General features: G+C 41.5%; 1 protein-coding gene across 3 annotated transcripts in view; it reads left to right on the top strand.

Annotated features, from left to right (window-relative positions):
• The first annotated feature begins 14,670 nt into the window (after positions 1-14,670).
• Positions 14,671-27,743, top strand: part of RALBP1 (ralA binding protein 1) — a 62,205-nt gene continuing 49,132 nt past the window's right edge. Inside the window, exon 1 of one of the 3 annotated variants that reach the window (XM_003914157.5) lies at positions 14,671-14,838. The gene's annotated coding sequence lies outside the window, so the exon portion shown is untranslated. Of the gene's footprint in view, positions 14,839-15,160; positions 15,353-15,786; positions 15,947-27,743 lie in introns of those variants that run through there. The other 2 variants (XM_017951531.2, XM_009192382.3) reach the window with 2 other exon arrangements.

Here is a 27,743-nt window from a genome sequence, read left to right as displayed (position 1 = left end):
TGCGTAACTGTATGCAGATGTCACTTGGCTCTCTGCCTGTCACCCTGTGGAAACGGGAGCTTAGGGGGAACTCTCACAAATTCCCGTAACTGTGGCCACTGCTATTGCTGTGAGTAAGAAAACTGTCACTCACTCAGGAGTCTTGTGTTATCTGCCAGCATCCATGAAATTGCAGCAGGCTAATTTGTAATCTTGCAAATAGGATAACATTCAGACCCTGCGTAGTTCTTGACACGTTTGTAGCAGCTTCTTTCCTAATTGTCCTGTTAAACAAGGTTTATGGGAGGCCATTGTTTTGGACTAGCCTCCTGCACTGGGCCCCAGGAGACTAGATCAAACCAGAATGAAGTCACTTGTACTAACTGCCACGTAATCAAACTGAACATTGACATGGGCGAGTTTTCCTAAAAATCAGGAGATTCCAGCCAACTTGAGTCAGTGTAATAAGGAATTTCACTCTGTTTAGTACTACAAGGAAAGTAACTGAAAAGACCCATCTGCTTTTTTTCTTTGCTTCTGCCTTCTTTAGCCCTTTCCTGCCTATAAAGTCAATACCTCCACTCAGCTCATTGAAACACTCATTCCACTTTATAGAATGAGGTGTTGCCTGATTCCAGGATGGCAAATAAAAGTCAATTCAATCTTTAAACTAAGTTATTGTAATTTTGTCTTCTGACAGCCCTAAAGTGGAACAACAAATGTCCATCAACTGGAGAAGAGATCAAATGAGTTGTGCCATACTTCAATGATGTAATACCACTCAGCCATAAAAAGGAATGAACTATGGAGACCAACCTGGGCAACATGGTGAAACCTTGTTTCTAAAAATATACAAATATTAGCCAGGCATGGTGGTGCATGCCTATAGTCCCAGTTACTCAGGAGGCTGAGGTCGGAGGATCACCTGAGCCTGGAGAGGTCAAGGCTGCAGTAAACCGTGATCATGCCACAGCACTCCAGCCTGGGCAGCAGAGTGAAACCCTGTCTCAAAAACAGTCAAAGGAATGAACTGGCCAGACACAGTGGCACACACCTGTAATCTCAGTGGTTTGGGAGGCTGAGGCAGGAGGATTGCTTGAGGTCACGAGTTTGAGACAAGCCTGGGTAACATAGTGAGACCCCGTCTCAACAACAAAAAATTATTTTAATTAGCTGGGCATGGCAGTATGCAACTATAGTCCCAGCTACTCAGGATGCTGAAGCAGGAAGGTTGAGGCTGCAATGAGCTATGATTGTGCTCCTCCCCTCCAGCCTGGATGACAGAGCAGGATCTTATCTTAAAAAAAAAAAAAAATTAAGTTAAAAAATTTTTAAATAATAAAACAAAATCAGATCTGAACTGCTGAAACACAAAACATGAATGAATCTCAAAAACAGGCTGAGCAAAAGAAGCCTTACATAAAACAGTGCTGTGTGATTGCACTTACGTAAAGTTCTAGAATAGGCACAACTAATCTATGGTATAAAAATTAGGACAGTAGTTATTTCTTCGTATGGGCAAAGCTGGGGACTGATTAGGAAAGGGCACAAAGGAATCTTCTTGGGTAATGAAATGTTTTCCAGATAGGGGTTGGGTGGAGTTTTGCATTTTTAAAGACTCAGAATGGTGCAGTTAATATCTGTCTATGTCACTATATGTGTTTTACTTTGAAATAAAACAACACTATAAAAATACAATGATCTAGATAAGTATTTGCAAGCTGAAGTGTTTAGGGATATAGTGTACTCAGGTCTGCAACTTTCTTTCTTTTATTTTTCATATTTTTAGAGATGGGCTCTTGCTTTGTTGCCCAGGCTGGAGTGCAGTGGCATGACCACGGTTTGCTGCATTTTTGAACTCCTGGGTTCAAGTGATCCTCCCAGCTCAGCCTCTCGAGTACCTGGGACTCCAGGCACATGCCACCTTGTCCTTTTTTTTTTTTTTTTTTTTTTGTAGAGATAGTCTCACTACATTGCCCAGGTGCTGATCTCAAACTCCTGACTTCAAGGGATTCTCCCACCTCAGACTCATGAGTAGCTGGGATTACAGATGTGAGCCAGTTTTGCAACTTACTTTGAAATGCATTAAAAAATAAGATAAATTACGAGGCTGAGGAGGGTAGATCACCTGAGGTCAGGAGTTCGAGACCAACCTGGCCAACATGGTGAAACCCCCATCTCTACTAAAAAATACAAAGATTAGCCAGGTGTGGTGGCAGGCACCTTAATCCCAGGTACTCGGGAGTCTGAGGCAGGAGAATCGCTTAAACCCTGGAGGCAGAGGTTGCAGTGAGCCAAGATCGTGCCACTGCACTCCAGCCTGGGTGATAAGAGCGAGACTCTGCCTCAAAAATATTAATAATAATAAATAAAATAAGATGAATTGATGAATGGATGGGTACATGGATAGAGAAAGGTGATGAAACAAATAGAACAGCATATTGACAATTGTAGAATTTAATGATTGGGTATATCACTGTGCAACTCTTTCAACTTTTCTATGTATGTGAAAATTTTCATAATAAAATACTGGAGAAAAAGGCATATAAAAATTCTAATGGGGTTAGAGATATTGTACTGTGAAAGGAGTTTGTTAATAAAAATAAGGTTGGGAAATAGCCCTCAAAGCTAAGTTTGTCAGTCTTTTCAATTATTATCAATAAGCTATAAATTCAGAGATGTCTGCCAGACAAGAAAGAGACAGAGAAGGGAGAGAAATGAAAGAGGATGGAAAGATTTCAAGCTTGGTAGAAAAGGAATATTTCAAGTATGTCCATTTGCTACATAAAACTTTACTAATAAAAAGGAAAGTATCTTTTAAAGTTATCATGGACAAGTTTATAAGTAACACGATTCATACAAATCATCTCCTAACACCACCGAAATTCTGATAAATCAATGAAATTTTATTACATTATGAACATGTATTATATATTATTATTGTGCAAGGCTAGATACTTCAATTTCTGATACTATTATATTTTTTGCATATTGTATTTTTTGATTTATAAAAATCATTTTGGCTATATCTGTAATATTTTTAATGATGAAATAAATTATTATATTTTTCCTTGGGGAAAAATATAATTTTTTTCATATCACAGTTCTCAGCAACAGTTTTGGGAAAATAAATTACTACTTATATTTTAAATACAGAATTTTTGTTAGGAAAAGTGTCCTACTATTTATATCCTATGTGAGGAAATTGGATTGGATGATCATAGATCTTTTTAGCCCAATATTCTATTCTTTATTCTGTTTCCTCAGCAGAAAATAAAAATCACAGCCGATTTTTCCCTTCCAAACGGAAGCCATCATTGTTTTCTTCCCTCATATTGCATCACTTTCATAAATAGTTCAAACAATACAGAGACAGGAACATGTTCTCATACATATTCCATCCAGATAACGAACACTTTGCTGTTTGCTGTATGTCATAAATATGATTCATGCAAAAATTAAAAATCTGTCTTTTAAAAACTACACACAGTATTCTACTGCAATAGATATATTTTAATTGACTTACTCAAGCCCTTGTTGATGAAGCTTTCATTATTAAAAATAACAATAGTCTAAATATTCCTGTGCATGTCACACTTGTCCTATTATAACCTTAGACTACATTTTTGGATCCGTGTATATTTAAAATTTTGTTAGATATCCTAAATTTCTCTCTAGGAAGCCTACACCAATTTACAGTTCCACCAACCATGTTAGGTTTTAGCTACTGCCTCAGCTTCTAGAACCCTGCAGCTCCTACTTCACAACTTAAACTACTTAACAAAGGAACTCTGAGATGGTCACTAGCAGGACATTTCGCATCCTTCATTTGCCAGATACTGCCACTTAAATCAAAGACTTCAACAATATTGAAGGATATTTCAATTGATCATCTTTTCTCGTCATTAGACTCACACATAAAATTCCTAAGGAGTGATAACCCACTGTGGTTTTAAAAGCCTATCATTTTAAAAGCCCGCAATAGCCACTATAAGGAAATCCTTTTAATGGCAAACTTCAAAGCCCTGTTTTGGTTAAGGCTCTTTTCTTTGTGCTTCAACTTCAGTAAAAAGATGAAATACCTGATTGCTTTACTTGAAAACTAAAAATTTAGTCATTCAAGACACGTCTCCACAAGCATAGCTGAATCCAACAGGACTGAAACACTGCATTCCTTAAATAAAGACTGACATCTCTTCTCCTGTTTGGAAAGCTCTGTGCTAGGTATGAATGGAAAAGGAGAAAATGGGAAGGGAGAGAGGAGCAGCAACCTAATATCAATTTGAAAAGATTACTAAATAAAACTATTAAGTGTTTTAGAAAGATTGGGAACTAAAGTGAATGTTTTTGGCTGAGTCACAAATAGCATATCTACATGTTGCAGGCAGAGCCAGAACCACACATAGAGCAGTGAACCAGAATGTCTATGCTCCAGTAAACAACTCTTTGCAAATTATACTATCATAGGCCTTGTTCAATCCAGCCAGGCCACAGACCTTAGAGAGTTTTAAAAATTTACTCAAGGTCACCTGTAACCGGTAAGTGGCAAATTCCAGACGCAACCCAAGGTCTATTTGATTATGAGACTCCACTTCATTGCCTTGGTTCATATTATTTCCAAGTGCCAGAACAACCTTAAAAAGTAGTTAGCATTAACACCATTTTTGCAAATGACCTAGACAAGGTTAAAAAATATATGATTGGCCAGAAACACTTTGGGAAGCCGAGGTGGGCAGATCACGTGAGGTCGGGAGTTCGAGACCAGCCTGACCAACATGGAGAAACCCCATCTCTACTAAAAATACAAAATTAGCCAGGCATGGTGATGCATGCCTGTAATCCCAGCTACTCAGGAGGCTGAGGCAGGAGAATTGCTTCAACCTGGGAGGCGGCAGTTGTGGTGAGCCAAGATTGTGCCATTGCACTCCAGCCTGGGCAACAAAATGAAACTCTGTCTCAAAAAAAAAAAACATTGGCTGAGTGCAGTGTCTTGAAGTATATTTTGTGTGTTGTTAAAAGCTGATTCAACTTTCTTGTGATCACTACTTGCACAGTATATCTGTTTCCATCTTTTTTTTTTTTTTTTTTGAACTGAGAATCTCTGTCGCCCAGGCACAGGTCGACGGCGGTCTCAACTCGCGCATCCGCCTCCCGGAGTTCGGTAAATGCCGCATCAACCTCCCAGTAACTGGGACCACAAGCGCCCGCCACTTAGCCCGGCTGGTTTTTGTATTTTTTTTGGTGAAGCAGGGGTTTCAAATGTGCTCAGGATGGTCTCGATCTCCTGACCTCGTGATCCACCCGTCTCGGCCTCCCAAAGTGCTGGGATTACAGGCTTGAGCCACTGCGCCCGGCCCATCTTATTTCTTTCAAATGATGAGTGTCTTTAAATCTAGAGTATGTCTCTTTTAGACAATCTATAGTGGGACTTGCTTTGGGTTTTGAATCCAGCTTGGCAGTCTTTTCCTTTTGATTGCAAAGTTTAGTCCATTTACATTTAATGTAATTACTGACATAGTTTGATTTACACTTGCTATTTTGAAGTTTGTTTTCTTTTTTTTTTTTTTTTTTTTTTTTTGAGACGGAGTCTCACTCTGTCACCCAGGCTGGAGTACAGTGGCCGGATTTCAGCTCACTGCAAGCTCTGTCTCCCAGGTTTATGCCATTCTCCTGCCTCAGCCTCCTGAGTAGCTGGGACTACAGGCGCCCGCCACCTCGCCTGGCTAGTTTTTTTGTATTTTTAGTAGAGACGGGGTTTCACCGTGTTAGCCAGGATGGTCTCGATCTCCTGACCTCGTGATCCGCCCGTCTCGGCCTCCCAAAGTGCTGGGATTACAGGCTTGAGCCACCGCGCCCGGCCTGAAGTTTGTTTTCTGTATGTCTTTTCTTTCTTGTTTCTTTGTTCCTCCTTTTTATTATTACTGTTTTTGATTGTGGCATAATACACAGAACATAAAATTTGCCATCTTAACCATTTTAAAGTGTACAGTTCAGTAGTACATTCACTTTGTTGTGCAACCATTAATTTCTCTTTTCTTGCAAAATGGAAACTTTATACACATTAAATAATAAGTTCCAATTCTCTCCTGTGCACAGCCCCAGGTAACCACCATTCTACTTTCTATCTCCATGAATCTGACTTCTCTAGTAGCCTTATCTAAGTGTAATCATAAAGTGTTTGTCATTTTGTGACTGGCTTATTTCTCTAAACATAATGCCCTCAAAGCCCATCCATACTGTAGCATGTGTCAGAATTTCCTTCTTTTCAAGGCTGAATAATATTCTTTTGTATCTCTTTACCACATTCTACTTACCCATTTGTTCACTGATGGACATGGGTTACTTCCATATTTTGACTATTGCAAATAATACTGCTATGAACATGGGTGTACAAATATTTCTTCAAGTTCCTCATTTAAATTCTTTTGGGTATAAGCTCAGAAATGGAATGCCTGGATCACATGCTAATTCTATTTTTAATTTTTAAAGGCACCATTATACTGTCTTCTATAGCAGCTGCACCATTTGACATTCTCTCCAGAAGTGCACAGAGTTTCCAATTTTTCCACATCCTCGGCAACACTTTTATTTTCTTTCTTTCTTTCTTTTCTTTTTTTTTTTTTTAAATAGTGGCCATCCTAATGAGTATATGGTGGTATGTCATTGTGGTTTTGAACTACATTTCCCTAATGACTAATAATGTTTAGCATATTTTCATGTGTTTATTTATCATTTGTATATATTCTTTGGAGAAATGTCTATTCATGTCCTTTGTCTGTTTTTTAATTGAATTGCTTGTTTTTTGTTGTTGTTGAGTTCCTCTGTTCCTCCTTTTCTGGTTTGTTTATTTCTTTGTTTAGAGATGGGATTTTGCATATTGCCCAGATTGCCCAGACTGGCCTCAAACTCCTAGGCTCAAGTAATCCTCCTGCCTCAGCCTCCCTAGTAGCTAGGACTATAGCCACACACCACTTTGCCCAGCTTAGTGTACACTTTTAATTCATTTGTTGATTTCTTAGCTATATTTTTAACATTTTAACTTTACTTAATTTGCCTGTAATCCCAACTGCTCACAAAGCTGAGGTGGAAGGATCACTTGAGGCCAAGAGTTCAAGACCAGCCTGGGTAACATAGTGAGACCCAATCTCTGAAATAATTTAAAAAATTAGCTGGATATGGTGGTGCATACTCGTGGACCTAGCTACTCATAATGTTGAGGTGGGAGAATTGCTTGAGCCCAGAAGTTCAACATTACAGTGAGCTATGTTTATGCCCCTGTACTCCAGCCTGGGTGACAGAATAAGGCATCATCTCATTAAAAAATTACTTAATTTTACTTAACAGTTTTACATTTATTTATTTCACCTAAAATAGTTTAAATTACTTTTTTATTGGTTATTCTAAGGAATACAATGTGTACTATGGTTTGAATGTTTGTGTCTCCTCCAAAATTTGTAGGTTAAAACCTAATTCCCAAAGTGATACTATTAAGAGGTAATTAAGAGACTGGGTGCGGTGGTGCATGTCTGTAATCCCTGGACTTTGGAAGGCTGAGGCAGGCAATCACTTGAGGTCAGGAGTTCAAGACCAGCCTGGCCAACATGGTGAAACCCTATCTCTACTAAAAAAATAATACAAAAATTAGCCAGACGTGCTGATGTACACCTGTAATCCCAGCTACTCGGGAGGCTGAGGCATGAGAATTGCTTGAACCTGGGAAGCGGAGGCTGCAGTGAGTAGCCACTGCACACCAGCCTGGGTGACAGAATGAGACTCTGTCTCAAAACAAACAAACAAAAGGTAATTAAGTCAAGAATGTGGAGCCCTCATGGATAAGATGAGAGCTATAACTGCTTAAAGGATTCATTGTGCCCACTGCCCAGATAGAGCCTAATTAACATGATAGGGGAATTGCAATGCAGAATTTAATACACATAGATTTGGCTAAACAGGAGACCAGAGTTTTATTATTACTCAAATCTGTCCCACCCTCCTTCAAAATTCAGAGTCTAGGGTTTTTCAAGGATAGTTTGGCAGGCAGTGGCTACAGAATGGGTGCTGCTAATTGGTTGGGGATGCAATTGTAGGGATGTGGAAAATGGTCCTAAAGTGCTGAGTCCAGTTTTGGGTGGGGGCCTTAGAAGAGCCACTGGTTCAGATGAGGCCATCCAGTCATCAGAAATGCAAAAGCCTGAAAAGACATCTCAAAAGGCCAATCTTAGGTTCTAGTAATTGGGGAAGCTGTAAGTCTTGTGATCTCCGGAATAATGGCCAGTAATCATTTAACTATGTGTATATCTTAGCAGAATTTAGGCTCCTCTCATCCTCCTAACCTGGTGGATTTTTATTAGTTTTACAAAGGCAATTTGGTTTTGGAAGGGGCTATTATCATTTAAACTATAAACTAAATTTCTCCCAAAGTTAGCTTAGCTCATGCCCAGGAATAATCAGGGGCAGTTTGGAGGTTAAAGGCAAGATGGAATTGGTTAGGTCAGATCTCTTTCACAGTCATAATTTTCTCACTGCTATAATTTTTTGCAAAGGTGGTTTCAGGACCCTTATAAAAGAGTTAGAAGTTGAAGGGCAAGGTCTTTCTTCTCTCTTGCTCTTCTGCCATCTGTCATGTAATGATGCAATAAGAAGGCCCTTGACTGATGCTGGCACCTTGATCTTGGACTTCCCAGATGCCAGAACGGCGAGAATAATTTCTACTCATTATAAATTATGTAATCTGTAGTATTTTGTTATAGTTGCACCAAATGAACCGAGACTTGTATCTTTAACTTAACACAATCTCTTTCAGGCTAATACTAACTTAATTTCAGTAAACTATAGCCAATTTGCTCTGATATAGTACCATTTCCTCCCCTTGTTTTGTGCTATCACTGTCATATATATTGCATTTATATAATATCAACAATATAGTATAAAATTATTGCTTTAATCATATTTTTAAAAGAAATTAAGAAAATTGTGTGTATAGCCTTTTTTACATATTTTTAAAATTTCTCATCTTCATTCTTTTCTACATATCAGAGTTACACTCTCCTGTAATTTCTTTTCACTCTGAAGAACGTCCTTTAATATTTCTTGGAGGGCAGGTTTGCTACTAACAAATTCTCTCAGGTTTGTTTTTCTGGGAATGTCTTTATTTCACTTTCCTTTTTGAAGGACAGTTTCATTGGATACAGAATTCTTGGTTGACAGTTTCTCCCTCACTTAGCATCTTAAATATATCATTCCAATGCCTTATGATCTCCTGTGTTGCTCATGAGAAGTCAGCTCTATGTCACATTGTTTTTCCACCGATGACTCATTTTTCTTTTGCCACTTTCAGGATTTTCTTTTGTCCTTGGCTTTCAGCAGTTTGACTATGATGTATCTAGGTGCAGTTTTCTTTGTGTTTATCTTACTTTGTGTTCATTTGAACTTCTCGTATTTGTAGGTTTTTTTTTTTTTTAAATCAAATTTGGGGACTTTTAGCATTATTATTTCAAAAAATTCTGGCCCTCTTTTCTCCATCTCCTATCTTTCTAGAACTCTCATTTCATGTATGTTGGGATATCTGACATAATTTTACAGGTCTCTGAGGCTCTTCTCTCTCTCTTTCTCTTATTATTATTTTAACTGCCAACCAGAACTTTATTTGGTAAATACAGTTGATTTTGGTTCATGATTCTCTATTATGCAATAATTTGTTTAGTTTTCTGGTAAAATGATGTTTGATTTTTTTTTTTTTTTTTTTTTGAGGTGGAGTTTTGCTCTTGTTGCCCAGGCTGGAGTGCAATAGCACGATCTCAGCTCACTGCAACCTCCGCCTCCCGGGTTCAAGCAATTCTCCTGCCTCAGCCTCTCGAGTAGCTGGGATTACAGGCATGTGCCACCATGCCCAACTAATTTTGTATTTTTTAGAGACTGCAAATACATAGACAGGGTTAGAGACAGGGTTTCTCCATGTTGGTCAAGCTGATCTCGAACTCCCGACCCCAGGTGATCTGTCTGCCTTGGCCTCCCAAACTGCCGGGATTACAGGCGTGAGTCACCCATGCCTGGTTGATGTTTGATATTTAATAAAAATTATAACAGCTGATATTTACCTATGATCTCAATATAAAAAGTGCTACCATGCTCTTTCTCTCATTAATACCATTTTTTCTTTTTTCTAGTTTAACCAGTTTATTTCATATGGTCTTAAATCTTAAAACTATTTATTCTGTATAGATAAGTAATTCAAATCATTGGCTTATTTCCCTACCCATATGTTCAAACTTCATCTGTCAAATTCATTAAGTGATAGTTCCCAAACATCACATAGCAAAACAAAACAAACAAACAAAAAACCTAAAACACTAAAAAAAAAACAAAAAACTCCAAAACCCCCACGACCCTACCAATATTTATTTTCGTAAAATTAGTGCTTTTCTGCAGTTGATTTTTGTCTCAATAATCCAAATTCAGTTTTCATTAGTTTTAGCAAATGAAGTAAACTAAAATGTTATGCTCAAAAATATACATACACACGCCAAAGGCGGAGAGATATACCAAGCTATTATTAATGGTTATCTTTTTTTTTTTTTTTTTTTTTGAGACGGAGTCTCGCTGTGTCCCCCAGGCTGGAATACAGTGGCGCGATCTCGGCTCACTGCGAGCTTCGCCTCCCGGGTTCACGCCATTCTCCTGCCTCAGCCTCCTGAGTAGCTGCGACTACAGGCGCCCACTACCGCGCCCGGCTAATTTTTTGTATTTTTAGTAGAGACGGGGTTTCACCGTGGTCTCGATCTCCTGACCTTGTGATCCGCCTGCCTCAGCCTCCCAAAGTGCTGGGATTACAGGCGTGAGCCACCGCGCCCGGCCTATTAATGGTTATCTATAAGCAGGTAAAATTTTAAGATTTTTGTTTGTTTGCATGTTTTCTTCATGTAGATATTCTTTTTTAAATAATTTTTATTTTATTTCAATAGTTTTGGGGGTACAAGTGGTTTCTGGTTACATGGGTAAGTTCTCTAGTGGTAATTTCTGACATTTTCATGCACCTATATCCTGAGCAGTATACACTATACCCAATATGTAGTCTTTTATCCCTCACCCTCCTCCTAACCTTTTTCCCTGCCCCACCCCAAGTCCCCAAAGTCCACTATATCATTATTATGCCTTTGCATTCTCATAGCTTAGCTCTCACGTACAAGTGAGAACACACGGTATTGGTTTTCCATTCCTGAGTTGCTTCACTTAGAATAATGGCCTCCAGCTTCACCCAAGTTGCTGCAAAAGACATTTCATTCCTTTTTATGGCTGTGTAGTATTCCATGGTGTGTGTGTGTGTGTGTGTGTGTGTATATAACATTTTCTTTACCCACTCATTGATTGATGGACACCCAGGTTGGTTCTATATCTTTCGAATTGCAAATTGTGCTGCTATAAACATGTGTGTGCATGTGTTTTTCATATAATGACTTCTTTTCCTTTGCATGGATACCCAGTAGTGGGATTGTTGGATTAAATGGTAGTTCTACTTTTAGTTGTTTAAGGAAACTCCATACTGTTTTCCATAGTGGTTGTACTAGCTTACATTCCCTGTTTTTTCTTCTTCTATTTAAAGCTACAGTCTATGTCCTTGAGTCTGGGTCATTGCTAAAAATATCCTCTCTTTTATGGATGTGTCATTATATTTCTTCTTTTGCTTCATTTTTCTGTTTTTTGAATAGGATAATTTCTCTATCTTCAAGTACACTTTTTTTTGCCATCTCAAATCTTTCACTGAGATTATGTAATTTATATTTCTCTTACTGTATTTTTCAACTCTAGAAATTTCATTTTTTATAGAATCATTTCCCTATTGATATCCTTTATATGTTAAAGAATTATCATTATATTTTCCTTTAATTCTTTGAAAAATGTTTAATTTTAAAAAAATAATTGTAAGAGCTACTTTCAAGAGTTTGCTTCTGAATCCAGTATCTGAGCCCAATGGGTCTGTTTCTATTGGTTGCTATTTTCTTCCTCAGAGTGGGTGACACTTTACTGTTTCTTTGCATAAACCATGATTGTTGGTTGAAAAGCAGATATTTTATATATTGCAGCAATTCTAGATGTTTGATTTTTCTTAGTTTTATTTTATTTTTTTAAATTTATCTTCCTAGATTTACACAGATTTAAAATCTGTCTCTATATGGCCTGTGGCTGCTGGTATCTTTGCTCTGTTTTTAAATTCACATTTTTATTTTTACCCTGACTTTCTGGGCTTTGTCCCTGTGTTTGCATAGCTGTGGCGAGTCAATGATTTGGCAGTGGTTGCACTCAAACACCTTGATTTGGGAGTCTTCTTCCCTCTGCTAATGGATCTGTGTGTGAATTAGGGAATACATTCACAGTTGCCACCAGTTCTCAAGTCTCCCTTTGCTTTTACTTTTCAACAGGTCTCTTGGGTCAACCCCAGGCAGATGCATAGTTTCCCAATCAGTCAGAGATGTGTGGAGATGTAATTAACAAATAGAGTAGTTCTGTGGGGAAGTAGACTCTATAAAAAAGAATGTTATTTCCAGAGTTAAAAAGTACAGGCTGGAGTGCAGTGGTGTAACCATAATTCTTCAATGACTCTTATTTCTAAAATCTCCCTGTTAGATTTTTGAGTGGCTTGCCATTTGCCCCACCTGGGACTGTAACCTCAGGTAAGCACAGCTGTGGGTTTGCCCTGCTCATTTCCATATGAGTTTGTCACTTTTAGTTGGCAAAGCCTTGGGTTTTTGACCACCCACCACAAATTAAGTCCATCCCTTGGGCAACAAAGCTGCTAGTTTTCTTGGCTGTTCCTACCCACACTGGCAAAACTGCAGTTCTGGTGCAACAGGGTGGGAGAGAAGCAGCCTCAGGTCAGAAGGCCACAGATATCCACTGTTCCTGCTAGAAGTTCTAGCTGTTTTTGAAGCACAGATGTTTCTCAAATTGTTTTCTGTATTTGTTTGATTTCCAGTGCTCTGAAATGGTTGTTTTTGCCAATTTATCCAGTTTTATACTGGTTTTGTGTGCAGAGAATTGCTGACTATGCCACACAGCCATAGCTGAAAGTCCCTTGCAAAGTTTTTTTACGTAGGAACCTGTATTAGTTAGGACCTTTCAGTGTCATATAAAAGAAATCCAACTGAATTAGTTAGGACTTTTAGAATTTTAATATGAACTGGCTTAAATAATACAGGAAATTTGTGGTTCACAATTCTGGATAGTCTGTAAGATGGCCTTGCTCACAATCCCGAATAGTCTATAGGATAGTCCATAGAATCAAACAGGTGAGGTTTGACAGTGCAGCTCAAACCATGCCACCAAACACAAGGTTCTTCTCCATCTTTCCCGCATTCATTTGACAGTACTGACTTCAACCCTAGGCTCTACATGTTGCCCTCCCTCTAAACTCTCATCCTTCTAGGGTTTCCCCTTATAGGAGGAAAACGGTTGCCACATTTCCAGGCGTCATATACTTACACCATGCTAGAGAAGCAAGGAAGCTACTGTTTACTGGAAGCTCCAGCCCAAGTCTTTGTGGGTTCATTGTTTCTGACTGGGCTTGTGACCATCTCTGCTGCTAGAGGGAATGGTTACGTTGCCTGGCTTAAATGGGAGGAATAAATGCTCAGGTGGCAGCCAACAAATATATTCTATATCCACACACATTGGCTCCAAATAATAAATCAATGAATCAATGGGCTCACTTACTTAGGCTCACATGCTCACAGCACTTAAAAAGCTGCACAAACCATGCCTCCAAATGAAACCATGCTCTACATTCTGCCAGCTCTTTCTCCTTTTCCGTTTCCCCTTTCTTCTCTTTCCCACCCTCACGTTTGGCTAGGCCACTCGGTTGCAAGAAACACGTCCATCAGCAATTGCCTCAGTAGAAAGCTCCCTCTGCTCCCCTCCTGCGTCCATTTCAGGCAAGGCCTCCATAAGGCCCAGCGTGGATCAATGCCTGTCCCTTGGCCGAATCAGTGCTGTCACAGGCAAAGAATTGTCACTGCCATGCTCACCTGCCCAACCCACTGGTCAGAGAAGACTGTTGTATTGCGAAAGGGGCCATGAGAAGGCTTTTCCGAAAGTCAAAGACCAATGGCTATGTCAGACCATGCCGTATCCACTTGTGGGAGGCCCCTAAATGAATGTAAGGCCCCAGGGGTTGAACTTTACTGGGTAGGAAGCGCAGAGTACTAGAGACAGATTTACCGCCCGCTGTGAGGAAAGCTGATGTGGGAGCAGAGAGCAAGATGGATAGCAGCTGCCAATCTAAATGGGCAACGAAGAGCCACAGAGAGTGCTGCACGTAGGAATGCCAGGGACAGGGAAGGGTCGTCTATTCCAAGTCCCACCTCTCCCCTAATAAACTGCCACATTTCAGAAAAAACGAAGACAGCCTTCGCTATACATTAGCAGAGCAACTCAACAAGCCTGGGTGAAAGGCTTCTCGAAGATATTCAGTTATCTCTACTGCCAGCCAAACACGGGCTGGGCTGCTCGGTAACTGCTGAGCCGGGGGCGCGCTGGAGCTCCGCAGAAGCCCACACCCGCTTCAGGAATTCCGTGGAGGTTCCCGACAGAGGTTTATTCCCGCCTCTCCCTACAGGCCTACGGCGCTCCTTCCTCCAACCCCACACCCAGTCGAAGGCGGGGCAGCAGCCCCACCCAGGGGCAGGCCGGGCGGCCCCCAGGCCGGTTTAACTGGTTGGAACGACGAAAGCACGCTGGCGCAAGGAAAGTTCCCAACTTCGGGAGCTGAGGCGCAGGCTGGCCAGAGCGTGGAGAGGGAAGCTCTCTCCATCCTCGGGGCCGTTGCACGACATGCCCACAAGACACCTTCGCCAGCACCACACCGGGGTAAGTGTCCGTCCCCGCATCCCGCAAGGCCAGCGACTGCGCAGGCGCCTGCAGAGCACTGGCGCTCGGCGCTTTCTCTCGCGCTCTTCTTTAGTCTCCTCAGCGAGCCTGGGGACGAAGGAGGCGCGGTGCCTCCTGGGTGTTGTAGTTTGCTTCCTTGGCAAAAGGCCTTCTGGCTGGTTGGATGCCGGGGCCTCGGGAACTACGCCTCCCAGCACGACCCGCGCGAGAGCACAGGGCGCCTGCCCTTGACGGCTTCAACCGTCTGAGCGGAGAGGAGGATCCGGGAAGCCGGCTGCGGCGGGAGGAGGGAATGCGCGTGCGCGCTGGACCGGCTCGTCTTGTTCCGTCCCAATCATTGTAAACAGGCGGAGGCTGGGCGGGGTGGGAATGGGGCGCCCGAGGCCGGCCTGGGGCGCAGCGCAGGAGGCGGCTCCGGTGGCTGCGGCGGCAGAGTGAGCGCGAGGAGGCGGAGGCTGCGGCGGGGCGGGCGGTCGCGCGGCGGCAGGCACAGGTCAGTCCCAGGGAGCGGTCGCGTGCGAGGGTCGCGGCGATGCCCCTGGAGTGCCCGAGGAGCCCTCTCCCGCGCCGGCCTCGCGCCTGCGTCTGTCAGGCAGCGTGTGGGGCTCGGTGCTCGCAGCCCTCGGGTTTGAAGTTGGGGGCGGGGGGCGTGGCTGCCCCCTCGTCGGTTTCTCCCGGGAAACCTTCGCTCCAGTTTTCGCCCCCCTGGCCGTGCGTCCCTCCCACTGGCCGACGGGCCTCCCTTCGTGGCGTCCGCGTTTGTGGTGCTCTCGGGGGCCGGGCGTGGAGAGTTAGGAGTCCCCAGGCCTCGGGGAAGCTCTTGGGGGGCGCCTGGACAGAGGTGAGGGGATCCAGCCCTCACGGTTGGATCGTGCCCGGCATAGTGGCCAGGCTCCGGGGCTTACCCGGGGGACCAGGACAGGCTCCTGGTGTCGCCCGCCGCTGGCACTGAGCAGTGGGCGCCTTTGGTGCTGCGGTCCTTCCTTCAGGTTTCCGTGGGAATGGACGGACAGATCTGGATGGAGTTGAGATTTCTTTTCACAACTCATGTTCACATATGTGTGTTGCCAAAATGCTCTTAATTGAGGTCAGTTTTCTCCCTCTTTTTTAAAAACCTGATCGTTGTGAGAGTGAAACAGGTTTTACGGAATATTTCACACCTGCGTCTTTCCTGAAGTAATTCTGCTGCTTCAACTTTTGGGATTCAGTATTACAAAGCCTTCCTCTTGAGCAAGGCCTAGTACAGTTCTTCAAGGTCCCTAGCATGTTAGTTCGAGGTGTTTTGAACGTGCATGTACAGGAAGTGCAGCCGTTTGGCCGTTGAGTTAGTGCACCATCCAGCCTTGTCAGAAAAGCTTTCGCTGAATTTTTTATGTAGTGGAGTGGTCGTGTCCTAAGGCTGCAGTACTTTGGGGAGTATTCCATCATACTTGGCAGTTACTCACGAAATACTGAATATGTGATAAGGTTTGTTTTGGTGCTTGGCACTTCCAAATGAGTAAGTGGGACTGTGAGTAAGAAAGATCACCTCACTTTCTGTTTTTAGAGTTATTTTGGTGATTTGATAACCCCTTTCTGTCTTTGTGAAGGTAAATACTGTTAAGCTGGAGTGGCAGTAGTAGGGGTAGGAAGGTCAGTAGAGTGGTTCCCACTTCTCATTCAAAGTATCTGGTGGATCCAAGTGGAGTAGATTAGCTAACAGTAGCATTGTTTTTTATTTTTTATTTTTTGAGACGGAGTTTCGCTCTTGTTACCCAGGTTGGAGTGCAATGGCATGATCTCAGCTCATCACAACCTCCGCCTCCCAGGTTCAAACGATTCTGCAGCCTCAGCCTCCCGAGGGGATTACAGGCATGCACCATCACGCCTGGCTAATTTTATATTTTTAGTAGAGACAGATTTTCTCCATGTTGGTCAGGCTGGTCTTGAACTCCCGACCTCAGGTGATCTACCCGCCTAAGGCCTGCCAAAGCGCTGGGATTACAGGCGTGCGCCACCGCACCCGCCCAACAGTAGCTTTTGAGAAGTAACTCTTTAAACAAGGTATCTCGAAACAATGTAATACAATGTAATACAACTTAGTTTCCTATCTCTTCAAAATATTGTTTCTAATTATAGATCTTATCGGGACTATTTCTCCCCTAATTTAGAATAGGAAAGTGTTATCAGAAAGTGCATAATAACCTTAATTTGCACAGTTATATTTGCATAGTTGTTTGCTTGGCAAGAAGAGATCGGGCCCAGAATTAACCCAAAAGAATATTATTTCTGTTTTGAAAGATCCCTGATAGAAACTTATGTTAGTTTATATAAGAGGATACAAGGAAAAATACAGATTATTTAGAATACAGGAATTACTATGTAGAAAGTACTGCGACCAGGTGAAGAGGACTTAAAGATACACACGGCAATGTTCCTGCCTTCAGGGGAGTTGAACCTTATCTCTTTCTTTCACTGTCGACTAGTACAAGATTGTTTTGATTGAAGAACGTATGCAGGTACAGTGGGTGTACAAAGGAGATAGTGGTCAGTTTCTTAAGGAGATAGTGGCCAGTTTCTTAAAGTGAAGAAAAGGAGAGCTGAAGAAGAGGGAAACTGTAAGGAAGAAAAACTATGTAGAAGGTGATGAAAATAAGAAGTGTACAGGCATAGAAAGAATGGGCATTTAGGTAGGAGCAGTGTGAGAAAAAGCATGGGAGTCTAAAATTACAGAATAGCATCTGCAAAAATAGCAAGTGTAATACAGGGTGGTGGCAAGACCTGAAACTGGGGAGATAGGCAGAGACCAAATTATGGATCTTGCAGACCATCAAAGTCATTACAATTTTATCTTATAAGCAAATAGGAGTCATTGAGAGGACAAAGAAGAGACCTAAGCCAGCTAAGCCCATTTTTAACCCTCTGCTATATAGGTCAGGCACTGCATTAGGTACTGTATATTTTATGTCCTTAAGCTTAAATAAGGCTTAGTCATGACTGATGCAGAAATTGCGGGGCTGGGGCAGGGGTGGGGAAGGAACTTTTAGAGGGAAAGGTGGACAGAAACGTAGGTGAGAAGGAACATGGAACACTTTTTTTCCAATACAAACACCGTCACTCGGTTTTATTGGTTTTGTTGTATTAACCTCTGAAGTAAGCGATTATTGGTGTGAACATACATTTTTAAAAACATATGGAGTCAAGAGTACAAGAGTGTCAACTCAGTGCAAGTAGTGTTGGTGAGCATTATGTCCTGAGGATGAAATGGGAGGACCAACAGGCCCAGGAGGCTTCACAACCAACACCGCCCAAAAGGACAGCAGACCAGGCTTCAGAGCGGAACCGCCTTCTCCATGTAAACTTTTGACGTAAACTTTGTGCTTCAGGATGGCCTCTTCTGCTCCGAGAGCCTCTCCTTCCGCGTCCCAAGTTTGGGAATGGCCCGGCGGGGCTCAGGCCCAGGTGGTGGAGGCCCCGGTGTGGCAGCCCCGTGCTGTCCATGATCCCAGGAGTCGAGTTCAGAAGCCCCCGCTGCGGTGGGTTGGCGGCTTCGCGGTAGCTGGGCTAGTCTTCCAATGGAAACTCAGTAAAAAAAGAGTCGGCGCCATCCGCCTGAGCGCGGGTTTCCTCCTGAGCTAGGGGCTCGCCTGCCTCAGGCGCAGAAGGGTGTGCTACCGGCCTCGGTCAGGGCGAGCAGCTCCCTGGTGGCGCCCGCAGCCGGGGTGTCCTGGGGCGCAGCAGGTGGAAAGGCGCGGGCCAGGGGTGCAGTCAGCACAGAATATGGAAGAGAATGGGAAGTTGTTTTCTGTAGCTGTAGCATTAGTTGTGGTGATAAGTAGCAGAAGATGAAGTTGCACAGATCCTCAAAAGTATTGCATGCCATTCCAAGGACCTTACTATTTCTTCCTGTAGATAATAATAGGGTTTGTGTATTTTAATGAAAAAGGAGACATTATATGATTTTTTTTTTTTTTTTACTTTTTTGAGATAAAGTCTCACTGTGCCACCCAGGCTGAAATGAAGTGGCACTCACCGCCCTCCATCATGGCTCACTGCAGCCTCGACTTCCCGGGCTCCAGCGATCCTCCCACCTCAGCTTCACGAGTAGCTGGGACCACAGGTGAAGGCCACCACACCTGGCTAGTTTTTTTTTCTTTTTTTTGGTAGAGATGGGGTTTTGCTATGTTGCCCAGGCTGTTCTTAAACTTTGAGCTCAGGCAATCCACCCGCCTCGGCCTCCCAAAGTGCTGGGATTACAAGTGTGAGCCACCGTTCCGGCCAACATTTTTATTTTAGAAAGATCATTCTGGAATTGTAGAGTAAGCATTTGAGAGGGGATGGAGAGAAGGTAAGAATGGATGTAGAAAGACTATTTAGGAGGTTTTTGCAGTAATCGAAGTGAGAAATAAGGGTCCAAACTTAGGCAGTGTTAGAGGGGATATGGAGGAGGAGGGAAATAGAAATATTTAGAAAGTAGAATTCATAGGATTCAGCAACAGTTGGGTATGGGGAGTGAGGGGAAAATAGTAGAATAAGATGACTTGGATTTTAACTTGGGTGATTGAATAGACAATGGTAAAATATACTGAGACAGGGAATTCAGGAAGAGAAGCATATTGGAGGAGAAGTAGTATTTTAGCTTCTGAACATATTGAGTGGAAGTTATCTGTGAAACATCCAGGTGGAATCATCTGCTTTGGAATTGTGAGTGTGGATTTGGAGTACAATATAACAGGCTATGTTATGAGTGGTATCTGAATTCTTTGATTTAGATAATACCAAATACGAAGAGTTTGTTGACATAAAATAGTTCTGGAAATAGGCCGTGGAGAACTTTTAAAGCTAGATAGAAGAAGAGCTGGAAAAGGAAATTCCTAAGTGTTTGGAGATGTAGAGAAATAATGAGAAAATGTCATAGAAGCCAAAATGGGATCTGGCACCATCACAACTCACTACAACCTCCACCTCCCGGGCTCAAGCCATCCTCCTACCTCAGCCTCTCAAGCAGCTGGGACTGCAGGCACATACCACCACACCTGGCTAATTTTTGTATTTTTGGTAGGAATGGGGTTTTACCATGTTCCCCAGGCTGGTCTTGAACTCCTGGGCTCAAGTGATCTGCCTGCCTTGGCCTCCCAAGTGCTAGGATTACAGGTGTGAGCCATTGCATTGGGCTGGGATCATTTTTAAAGGAAGTTATACTTTACAATCAACTCTCAAGAAAAAATATAAATTAATATTTTTTTTTAAAAAAGGAAAACCTCAGGCACAGTGGCTCATGCCTGTCATCCCAGCACTTTGGGAAGCTGAGATGGAAGGATTGCTTGAGCAAAAGAGTTTGAGACCAGCCTGGACAACATAGGGAGACTAGCGTCTCTGCAAAAAAATTAAAAACAATTAGCTGACTCTGGTGGTGCACACCTGTGGTCCCAGCTACCCAGGAGGCTGAGGTGGGATGATCCCTTGATCGTGGGAGGTTGAGGCTGCAGTGAGCTGTGATTGTGCCACTGCATTGCAGCATGGGTGACAGAGTGGGACCCTGGCCTAAAAAAAAGGAAAACCATACTTTAAATGCTTTGAAAAGTTGAGCGAAACACGTTATTAAGAGTCTACTGATTTGATATTGAGGAGGTTATTCAATTTGATAACTTATGTGAGAACAGTTTTGATAGAATGGTTGGGGGAGGAAGTAGGTTTCATTGAGTTGAGAAGTTGAGGTTAGAGAGTGGAAAAGCATATGTAGATTATTTACATAAATCAATTTTTGCCATGAAGGGGATAATAGAAAGAGGTGGTAGCAGAGGGTGGTAAAGGGTTGAGAGAGATTGTTAACCTGGCAAAGACTTGAACCTGCTTTTCTTTTTTAAAACAGCTTTGTTGAAATATAATTAATGTACCCATAAAATTCACCCCTTTTAATTGTACAATTCATTGGTAATGTAGGCATGTATTTATTCATTGGTCTGTGTGACTTAATTTTTTTTTTTTTTTTTTTTGAGACAGAGTCATACTCTGTTGCCCATGCCGAGTGCAGTGGTGCAGCCACAGCTCATCACAGCTTGACTTCCCAGGCTCAGATGATCCTCCCACTTCAGCCTCCTGAGTAGCTGGGACTACAGGTGTGTGCCACCATTTTTTTTTTTTTTTTTTTGTAGAGACAGGGTTTTGTATTTTTTGTATTTTTTTGTAGAGACAGGGTTTTGCCATATTGCCCAGGCTGGTCTCAAACTCCTGGGCTCAAGTGATCCACCTCTCTTGGCTTCCCAAAGTGCTGGGCTTACAGGCATGAGCCACCACGCCCAGCCTCATTGGTTTTTACTGCAGATGCTTCTCTACTTCTGACACAGTTACATCCTGATAAACCCATAGCAATTTGAAAATATTGTAAGTGGAAAATGCATTTAATGCACCTAACATCATAGCTTAGCCTCGCCTACTGTAAACATTCTCAGAACACTTACATTAACCTACAAAATTCTCTAACGCAAAGTTTATTCTATAATAAAGTGTGGAATATCTCATCTAATTTATTGAATACTGAAAGTGAAAAACAGAATGATTATATGGATACCATTGTAAGGCTGAAAAATCCCAAGGTGAAACATTGTATGTTGGGGACAGTCTGTATATACAGAGTTGTACAGCCATCACCACAGTCAATTTTAGGACATTTTCATTACTTCCCCAAAAAACCTGCTTCCCATTAGCAGTAGTCACTCACTATTTCCCCTGCCCTCATTAATCTCCTTCTGTATCTCTTGATATTTCAGATATTCTGGATATTTCATATAAAGGAAACCATACATGTGATCTTTTGCAACTGCTTTCCCTCACTTAATGTTTTCAAGGTTCATCCATATTGTAGGATATATTAGTACTTCATATTTTTTATTGCAAACAGTACTCTCTATCTGGGTATACCACATTTCATTTATCCATTTATTAGTTGAACATCTAAGTTGTTTCTCCTTTTTGACTATTGTGAATAATGCTGGTGTGAATATTCATGTACAAGTTTTTGTGTGGGCATATGTTTTCATTTCTCTTGTGTATATGCTGAGGAGCAGAATTACTGGGTGTGATATTATACAATAAGAAATATATATTTGGTCTTTGTCTCTGGTTCCTAGCCCAGAACTTCAAAGATCCTTGGAACTTCCTGAGTAGTAGAGGTAATAGAGCATATTTTGGTATTTGTAATAAGTCTCTTTCAGTCACATCTGAATTTATGCTAATAAAGTGATTCTTGGTAGGCCCCTAGACAAGTTCAGGATGGAAGCTGGTTACCAGAAGAACCAACTATGTGGATTAGAGAGCTGGAACTTGCATTCCCACCCCTGGATGGGTGAGGTGGTGGTAGTGAGGATTGGGTTTTGAGTTCAGTTACCATGGGACCTCCATAAAATCTTCTAAACAGTGGGTTTCAGAGAGATTCTGGGTTGGTGAATGCATCCTTATGCTGGGAAGGTGTTGCTTCAACTCCATGGGACAGAAACTCTTATACTTGGAACCCATCTCAGCCTCACCCTTGTGCCTTTTGATTTGGTTGTTTATTTTTATCCTTTATAATAAACTGATAGGCATAAGTAAAGTGTTCCCCTGAGTTTTAGTGAGCCATTCTTGCAAATTATTGAACATGAGGAGGGGGTTGTGGGAACCCCAATTTATAGCTATTTGGTCAGAAGTACAGGTGGCAGTGTGCAGCTTATGGCAGGTGACTGAAGTGAAGGTAGTCTTGTGGAACTGCGCCTGTGGAGTCTGACATAAACTCTGGGCAGTTAGTGTCAGAATTGAATTATAGGGCACTCAGTTGGTGTCTGGAAAGTTGGAAAACTGTATTGGTATGGAAAAACACTTCCACATGTGGTGTCAGAAGTGTTGACAGAAAACAGCTCATGTGGTAACTCTTGTTTAACAGTTTAAGGAACTGCCAAATTATTTCCCAAAGCGACTGCACCATTTTATAATCCAATTCTTCAATTTCTCTACATCTTTGCCAATACTTGCCATTTGCTTTTTAAAATTTTAGCTATCTTGATGTGAAGTGGTGTTATGTTGGGGGTTAGATTTTCATTTTCCTGGTGGCTAAGATGTTGAACATCTTTTCATGTGCTCATTGGCCATTTGTATATTCACTTTGTAGAAATATCTACTGAAGTCCTTTGTCCATTTTTAAATTGTATTGTTTGTTATTGAAATAGTTCTTTGTATGTTTGGTTACTAAATGCTTATCGGATGTATGATTTACAAATACTTCTGTTTTCTGGGTTGTCTTTTCACTTTCTTGATAATATCCTTGTGAAGCATTAAAAGTTTAAATTTTACGGTATAATTTATCTGGTTTTTTTTTTGTTTGTTACACAGGCTTTTGGTGTCATATCTACATTGCCAAATCCAAGGAATGAAGATTTACTCCATACTTTCTTCTAAGAGTTCTATGGTTTTAGTTCTTATATTCAGTTGTTGGTCCATATTTTTATATGGTGTGAGATAGGGGTCCACCTTTTTTTTTTTTTTTTGAGACAAAATCTCTGTCGCTCAGGCTGGAGTGCAGTGGCACAATCTCAGGTTGCTGCAACCTCCGCCTCCCAGGTTCAAGCGATTCTCATGCTTCGGCCTGCTGAGTAGCTGGGATTACAGGCGTGTGCTACCACGCCCAGCCAATTTTTGTATTTTTAGTAGAGAGGGGATTTCACCACATTGGCCAGGCTGGTCTCGAACTCCTGGCCTCAAGTGATCCAGCCACCTTGGCCTCCCAAAGTGCTGGGATTACAGGCGTGAGCCTCTGTGCCCTGCCAGAGGGGGTCCACTTTTTTGCATATGGTAATCTAGTTGTCCCATCTTCATGTGTTGAAGAGATCATTATTTCCTGATTGAGTGGTCCTGACATCCTTGTTGAAAAATCAGTTGACCACAAATGTCTGGGTTTTTCCCCCTGGACTCTTGGTTTGATTCTGTTGGTTGATATAGCTATCCTTATGCCAGGCACCATGTGCTATTTTGATTACTGTAGCTGTGTAGTACATTTTGAAATTGAAATGTGTGAATTCTTCGACTTTGCTGTTTCCAATATTTGTTGGCTATTCAGGGTCCCTTGCAATTCCTTATGAAACTGAGGATCCATCTCTGTAAAAAAAGTCATTGGAATTTTAATAGAGATTGCATTGAATTTGTAAAACACTTTGGGTAGTATTTCTGTTTTAAAAATATTAAGTCTTCCAATCCATTAACATGGGATGTCTTTTCAGTTACTTAGTTTGTCTTTAATTTCTTGCGCAATGTTTGTAGTTATCAGTGTCAAGTCTTTCACTTCCCTGGTTAAATTTATTTCTATTTATTTTTTTGGATGCTGTTGCAAATGAAATTGTTTTTTAGATTTGTTTTTCACAATGTTTATTGCCTAGTGTTTAGATATACAATTTATTTTCTGTCACCTTATATCGTGTGACTTTGCTGAACTCCTTATTAGTTCCCATAGTTTTCTAGTGTATTTTTTTGAGTTTTGTGTATAAGATCATGCTGTCTGTAAATAGAGATAGTTTTACATCTTCTTTTCCTATATGGTTATCTTTTATTTATTTATTTTTCCTTCCTAATTGCCCAGGCTAGAACTTCCCATACAATGCTAAGTGAAAGTGACAATAACAGACTTCCCTGTCTTGTTCCTTATCTTAGGAGGAAAGCTTCCAGTCTTTTACCATTTAGTATAATGTTAACTGTGGATTTTTCTTTCTTTTTTTTGAGACACGGTCTCATTCTGTCACCCAGGCTGGAGTGCAGTGGTGCAATTATGGCTCACTGCAGCCTTGACCTCCCAGGCTCCTGTGATACTCCCACTTCAGCCTTCTGAGTAGCTGGGACTATAGGCATGAGCCACTATGCCTGGCTAATTTTTGTATACTTTATAGAGACAGGGTCTCGCTATGTTGCCCAGTCTGGTCTCGAGCTCCTGGGCTCAAGCTTCTGCTTCAGCCTCTCAAAATGCTGGGATTATAGCATGAGCCATCATGCCTAGCAGCTGTGGGTTTTTCATTGATACCCTGTATTGGTTTAAGGATGTTCCTTCTGTTCCTAGTTTGTTGAGTACCTTGTTGAGTGTTTGTCAAATGTGTTGCTTAATTATCTACATGTTTTTGAAGTTTTCAATATTTTGTCTGTTACTGATTTTCAGTTTCATTTCGTTGTGATCAGAGAACGTACTTTGTATGATTTTAGTCTTTTACAGTTTATTGAGGCATGTTTTATTCCCTAACATACGGTCTGTCCTGAGACTGTTCCATGTGCACTTGAGATGGATTTGTATTACACTGTCTTTGGGTGGGGTGTTCTATAGTTGTCTGATAGGTCTAGTTGGTTTATAGTGTTGTTCAAGTCTTCTTTTTCATTGTTGATCTTCTCTCTAGTCTATCCATTATTGAAAAGGAAGTATTGGAGTCTCCGTTTATCATTGAACTGCCTCTTTCGCTTCTCAATTCTGTCAGTTTTTGTTTTGTATCTTTTGGAGGCTCTGTTGTTATGTGCAATATATGTTTACAATTGTTGTATCTTGTTGATGGATTTACCTATTTATCATTATATAATATTTAAGAGAGAGTCTATATTGTTTGGTATTAGCATAGACTTTCTTTTATTTTTATCTTTTTTTGAGATGGAGTCTCACTCTGTTGCCCACGCTGGAGTGCAGTGGCACGATCTCGGCTCACCACAACCCTGCCTCCCAGGTTCAAGCGATCCTCCAGCTTCAGCCCCCGTAGTAGCTGGGACTACAGGCATGCGCCACCATGCCTGGCTGATTTTTATATTTTTAGTAGAGACAGAGTTTTGCCATGTTGGCCAGGCTGGTCTCAAACTCCTGACCTCAGGTGATCCACCTGCCTCAGTCTCCCAAAGTGCTGGGATTACCGATGTGAGCCACTGCACCCAGCCTAACATAGACTTTCTGGCTTCCTTTTGGTTACTGTTTGCGTGGAATATCTTTTTCTTTCTTTTTTCCTTTTTAAACGGAGTCTTGCTCTGTCGCCAGGCTGGAGTGCAGCTGCACGATCTCGGCTCACTATAATCTCCACTTCCCGGGTTCAAGCAATTCTCCTGCCTCAGTCTCCTGAGTAGCTGGGACTACAGGCACGTGCCACCATGCCCAGCTAATTTTTGTATTTTTAGTAGAGACAGGGTTTCACCATGTTGGCCAGGATGGTCTCCATCTCTTGACCTCATAATCCGCCCGCCTCGGTCCCCCAAAGTGCTGGGATTACAGGTGTGAGCTTCTGTGCCCAGCCTGGAATATCTTTCTATCCTTTTACTTTCAGCTTATTTCTGTCTTCGAATCTAAAGTCTCTATAGACAGTCTACAATTGCATCTTGGTTTTTAAATGTGTCTGCCAATAACTATCTTTTAATTGAGGAGTTTTATTTATTTACATATTACTGATAAGAAAGAACTTCTGCCATATTGCTATTTGTTTTTGATATTTTTTTTGTTCCTCAGTTCTTCCATTGCTGCCTCCTTTTGTGTTAAATACTTTTCATTGTATCATTTTAATTCCTTTATGTTTCATATGTTATATATGTTCATAGTAGTTGACCTGGGATTACAATTAATATCTTAATTTATAACTATCTAGTTCAGATTAATATCAACGTAATTTTAATAGTGTAGAAAACTTTACTCCTATGTAGTCATACCCCCTTTATGCTGTTACTGCCACAATTACATCTTTATACATTGTATGCTCATCAACACTGATTTACAATTATTGCTTTATGCAGTTATTTAACTCAGATAGGAGAAAAAAAGAAATACAAACAAAATACATTTATACACTCTTTAATATTTACCTACATACTTTTTTTTTTTTTTTTTTTTTTTAGACAAGGTCTTGCTCTGTTGCCTAGGCTGGAGTGCAGTGGCATGATCATGGCTCACTGTAGCCTTGACCTCCTGGGCTCAAGTGATCCACCTTGGCCCCCCACACTGTTGGGATTATAGGCGTGAGCCATCATGCCTGACTCTAATTACCTTTACCAGTGTTCTTTATTCATGTGGATTTGAGTGTCGTCTAGTTAGTGTTATTTCATATCAGCATGATGGACTCCCTTTAGCATATTTTTTTAATAGGGTAGGTCTACTAGCAGTGAGTTCTGTCAGTTTTTCTTAATCTAGGAATGTCTTAATTTTTCTCTTTCTTCTTCTTTTTTTTTTTTTTTTTTTGAGACAGAGTCTAATCACTCTGTTGCCCAGGCTGGAGTGCAGTGGTGTGTGATCTCAGCTCACTGCAACCTCCACCTCATGGGCCTAAGTGACCCACCTCAGCCTTCTGAGTAGCTGAGATGACACCCAGTTGATTTTTTTTTTTTTGTATTTTTTGTAGAGATGGGATTTTGCCATGTTGCTCAGGCTGGTCTTGAACTCCTGGGCTCAAGTGATCTGCCTGCCTCAGCCTCCCATATCTCTCTTAGGTTCTGTTTAAGGGATTCTGTATGTTCACTGATTCTTTGTTCTGCCTGCCCAAATAAGCTATTGAGCCCTTCTAGTGAATTTTCCATCTCAGTTATTGTACTTTTCAATTCCATAATTTCTATTAGATTTTTTAAAAAATTCTCTTTATTGATACTCTCTTTTTGGTGAAACCAAGTTCTCTTGCTTTCCTTCAGTTTTTAAGACATGGTTTCTTTTAGCTTTAGAACATACTTAAAATAGTTGATTTAAAGTTCTTATGTGGTAAGTCCAGTCAGTGTCTGGGCATCCTTAGGGACAGTTTCTTTTTTTCCCTTTTTTTGTGAGGCAGAGTTTTGCTCTGTAGCCCAGGCTGGAATCCAGTGGTGCAATCTTGGCTCACTGCAACCTCCGCCTCCCAGGTTCAAGCAACTTTGCCGTCTTGGCGTCCCAAAGTTCTGGGATTACAGGC

The sequence above is a fragment of the Papio anubis genome, chromosome 19 (genome assembly GCF_008728515.1).
Source record: "Papio anubis isolate 15944 chromosome 19, Panubis1.0, whole genome shotgun sequence".
NCBI classification, from domain to species: Eukaryota; Metazoa; Chordata; class Mammalia; order Primates; family Cercopithecidae; genus Papio; species Papio anubis.
The sequence above is the reverse complement of the archived record's forward strand: the minus strand, read 5'-3'. Positions and strand labels throughout refer to the sequence as shown.